Genomic DNA, 5,096 nt, shown 5'->3' with positions numbered 1-5,096 from the left:
TGAGAAAAATAATCCTGACATAATTGTCACATGAAATCTTTCAAATAAATAATTCACCCTACCGACTGAAACTCGCGCTTTTATCACCTATGCCTTTACTGATGTCAAATCCTTACACAGAAATTAGAAAAAATCCCAATACTAAAATCACCACATTACCAAGATCAAATTAGAAGTATAGTCATATTTGACATGATTATCATGAGCTGAAGAGCGCACTTCGAACACGAGTCATAATTGACAAATTATGGAACAAAGATAACAAGAAAACCGAATAAAGAAATCCAAGATAGAGAAACCCAGAATAAAGAAATCCAGAATAAAGAGATCCAGGATAAAGAAACCCAAGATACGATACTATGCCGGAGAATCGAAAACCAAATTCATAGAGAAAATACAGAATACCCTGATAATTCTTCAAAGAAAGAAAGTCCAAAAGAAAACATCATTTAATCCCACTGAAATCAAATATAACAGGATCAATATATCTTCCCATACATATATATCAGATGAAGCATCAAGTAGAAGAAATAGAATCATAATATCATATGTATTCTCTCATAAATTCTTATCCGACGAAATGAAATAGAATACCCGATGAAATAGAGCAATATAAATTATAAACCAGTCAGACTACCAATGCTTTCATCCAACACCAGAATTAGAAGACATTCCCATATAACAAGAATTTCTTCAGAAGATCAATAGCCATAGAAATATTTCTGAGAACGGGTGAACACATAGAACATCTCAAAAGAGACTGCTAAATCTGTCCGGTCATAACTGTCACACTCAGATAATTCACATTTCAAATATCATTTCCCCAACTAGTTCTGCCATCACAAATTTCATATTAAATCATTCACTAAAGAATGTCAGTTCTGAATAAATTTCGATTTACACATGCTAGGTTAGTCCGAGAACAGACTAAACCTGCTCTGATACCACTAAATGTAACACCCCGTACCCGAGACCGTTGCCGGATTCGAACACGAGGTGTTAACGGACTTAATTCATTAATTAAACAGCTCATACAATTCATTTTAAAATTTCCAAACAAGCTGGCTAACTGCATCATAGTCGCTTTAAAAATCATATCTCGAGTTACGATACTCGAAATCCAATTCCGTAAATTTTTCCTGAAACTAGACTCATATATATATCTACTAATATTTTTATAGAATTTTTGGTTGGGCCAATTAGTACAGTTTATTAGTTAAAGTCTCCCCTGTTTCAGGGTTCAACTACTCTGACCTCTGTGTATTACGAATTAGATATCTCCCTGTACAGAGCTTCAATGACTATGCCGTTTGTCTCTAATAAAACTAGACTCAATAAGGAATCTTTAAATATAAATAATGACTTCTAATTATCTTTTTAAAATTTATGGTGAATTTCCAAAGTCAGAATAGTGGATCCAAAAATCGCTCTGGCCCTGTTTCAAAAAATTTAAACATCTCATAAAATATAGCTCATATACCTGTTTCGCTTCTTCCATATGAAAATAGACTCATCAAGCTTCGATTCCATAACTTATTCATTATTTAATTTCATTTCTACTATTTTTAGTGATTTTTCAAATTCACATCACTACTGCTGTCTGAATCTATTTTATGGTAAATTTTACCTATTTCATGATTTCCATGGATTAGCTAGCAATTTAGCATACATAACACCAAATATGATCATGATTAGCCATTCCAAAGGCTAATCATTACCAAGCATTTCCATACCACTCAATAACCATATCATAAGACCATATACACAAAATGATTATAATGCTATACATGCCATACTCAAAATATACAAGCCATTATGCCAAGATGGTATACGGATAGTGTGAGCGTGCCTCCGACCGTTTCCGATTTCCGAGCTGGCTTGTCAACACTACAAGGAATGAAAAGGAGGGAGTAAGCATAAATGCTTAGTAAGTTCACATGCAAATAGCAAGTAACATAACCATATAAGCAAGCATAAAACATCATTTGCATAATCATCACCAAGACATTCATATCACATTTTCATTTATCATCTTACTATATTGTTGTTATATCGAGTTTTCAACCCGAGGGTTAAGTACATACCTGTTCAAAGTATCCATTTCACAACACTTACCAATACGTCCCTTTCATCTTGAGTATTCCTCCATTTGAGTAGAACTTTACCCGTTGAACACATCGGAATATAATTCGGATACATGAAAAGTTTGCACATCAGTGCCACATATGTAGCCAAGCTACCATGTAACCCGCCCATAAGTGAACTCGGACTCAACTCAATGATCTCGGGCGTTCGCATCCATAAGTGAACTCGGACTCAACTCAACAAGTTCGGATGCCTAGTTACATCTCACGAACTCGGACTCAACTCAACGAGTTCGGACATTCGCATCCATAGGTGAACTCGGACTCAACTCAACGAGTTCGGATGCCCAAATATCCTAGTGACATGTCACTTGTATCCTAATCCATTCCTAAGGTTCAACGGGACCTTTTTCCCAATCATGTGTCTCAACCATCTTCTACGGAATGCTGGTACCGATACTCGGTAGTATTTCACATTTTCCAAGTATATCACACAATTTGACATATTATCGAACAATTATCACGAGTATAATATTTCATAATAATTGTCATATCATTTAAATAACATAAAACCATTTAAAATAATAACTATGTTACCAACATTTACTTATGAACTTACCTCGTATGCGAAAATGACTATTTTTACCATTTCGTCCACAACTTGGTATTTTCCCCATTTTAGCCCGAATTTCAATTTTCCTTGCTCTATAATTTAAAATATAGTCTAATTAGGACTCACATTATTCAAATTGACCCAAAATCATATTTTGGAAAAATTACAATTTTGCCCCTAAACTTTTGCATATTTACACTTTTTCCCCAAAGCTCGTAAATTAAAATTCAGCCTATTTTCTTATGTTTTATGACATGATGATCATTTTTCCCTTCTATGGCAACATCAAATTCTCACTCTAACATGTACTTATGACTATTAGGTATTTTTACTCATTAAGCCCTTTTGCTAGTTTTCGCTTAAAATCGAGTAGCACAAGTTGTCTAACATAATTTAAAACCTCAAATTCTATCATAAAACACCAAAATACACAAATTTCACCTATGGGTATTTTTCCAAATATAAACCCTAGGTTGAATAATTGCTAGCATAAGCTTAATCGAGCTACCGGGACTCCAAAAACGTAAAAATCATTAAAAACGAGGCTAGAACGGATTTACAATCGAGCTTGGAAGCTTGAAAAAACCCTAGCCATGGTTTATCCTTGCTATATTCGGCCATGAGGTTGAAGATGAGCAAAATTGGCTTTTAATTTTGTATTTTAATTCATTTTACCCCTAAATGACCAAAATGCCCTTACTACTAAACTTTCCAAAAATTCCATCCATGTCCAATTTTTGTCCATAGACTTAGAAATTGGTAAATTTCTATTTAAGACCTCCTAATTAATATTTCAAAACAATTTCATACTAGAAACTTCTAGAATGCAAGTTTTGCAATTTATTCGATTTAGTCCCTAATTTCAATTTAAGCACTTTATGCATAAAATTTCTTCACAAAATTTTCACACAATCATGCAATCATATCATAGACCTCAAAATAATCATAAAATAATTATTTCTATCTCAAATTTTGTGGTCACGAAACTACTATTCCGACTAGGCCCAAAATCAGGATATTACATTGTGGTCGTTCGAAGATTAGTTTGGAAAGCTGGCCTATTTGAGTTTCAAGCCCTTGGATCGACGCTTGGTGATTTTTGAGTGCCGTCTCGATGTTCTGAAAATGGGTTTCTAACACCGAGATAAACTTTGTAAGCATCTCTTTAAGGTTTGGCTTATTTTCCTATTGATAGGGTGGTTGTTGAAAAGCCGAAGGATGTTGTGGTCTTTGATTTCCTTGACTGTCCTACGAGAAATTTAGGTGGTTTCTCCAACTTGTATTATAAGTGTTACTATTTGGATTGTTTTGAGATCGAGGATTATTACCCATGTAATTTAACTGCTCGTTATCCATATTGTGTCCATAAGGTTGGTATTTTGAATGGCTTGTTCCACCTCTACTTGCTTCGTACTATATTACTGGATGTACCTGAGTAGAACTAAGTAAACCATCAATCTTTTTATTCAGAAGTTCTACCTGGTTTGATAGCACAGTAACCGAATCGACGTTATAAATGCCGGCTGTTTTTGTTGGCTTTGTCCTCATGACTTGCCATTAATAGTTATTCAGTGACATCTCCTCTATAAACTCATAAGCATTCTTCAGGTGTTTTATTATTGATGGTTCTGCCAGCAACTGCGTCAACCATTTTCCATGTCGAAGGATTTAGGCCATTATGAAATGTTTGAACCTGTAGCCAAAGCGGTAAACCATGGTGAGGGCACCTTCTCAGTAAGTCCTTGTATCTCTCCCATGCATTGTAAAGGGTTTCTAAGTCCATCTGCACAAACGAAGAGATATCATTACGTAATTTGGCGTTTTATCTTTCAGGAAATATTTTAATAGAAATTTTTCGATCATTTGTTCCCAAGTAGTGATTGACCATCATGGTAACGAGTTCAACCACTATTTAGATTTGTTCCTCAATGAAAAGGGAAACAACCAAAGACGTATGGCATCATCAGAAATGCCATTGATTTTAAATGTATCGCATAGTTCCAAAAAGTTTGCTAAGTGAGCATTGGTATCTTCATCCTGTAAACCATCAAACTGAACAAACTGTTGTATCATTTGAATTGTGTTAAGTTTTAGTTCAAAAGTATTTGCAGCTACAGCAGGTTTAACTATGCTTGATTCAGTTCCTGTTAAAAAAGGTTTAGCTTAATCATAAATGGTGCGTGGAGTAGGATTTTGATTAACCGCAATTACATGAGGTAGCTGATTGTCTTGGTTTTCAGCCATCTCTTCAGTTGGGGGTTGAGTATCGTCCTCTTGCTCGTTCTCTGTGTATCTTAAGCTTCGCCTTATTTCTCTTTGGTTTCTACGAACTGTGCGATCGATTTCTTTGTCAAAAAGTAGTGGTCTTGACGGGTTTCTTCTAGTCATAAACTATAAAA

At 34.8% G+C, this 5,096-nt stretch overlaps 1 non-coding gene across 1 annotated transcript; it reads left to right on the top strand.

The window, feature by feature from the left end:
- The first annotated feature begins 4,406 nt into the window (after window positions 1-4,406).
- On the top strand, window positions 4,407-4,513 carry LOC121204138 (small nucleolar RNA R71). The gene has a single exon (XR_005899066.1). It is a non-coding gene; the product is annotated as a small nucleolar RNA R71 (small nucleolar RNA).
- The last annotated feature ends 583 nt before the right edge of the window (window positions 4,514-5,096 follow it).

This window comes from Gossypium hirsutum, chromosome A07, assembly GCF_007990345.1.
Source record: "Gossypium hirsutum isolate 1008001.06 chromosome A07, Gossypium_hirsutum_v2.1, whole genome shotgun sequence".
NCBI classification, from domain to species: domain Eukaryota; kingdom Viridiplantae; phylum Streptophyta; class Magnoliopsida; order Malvales; family Malvaceae; genus Gossypium; species Gossypium hirsutum.
The sequence above is the reverse complement of the archived record's forward strand: the minus strand, read 5'-3'. Positions and strand labels throughout refer to the sequence as shown.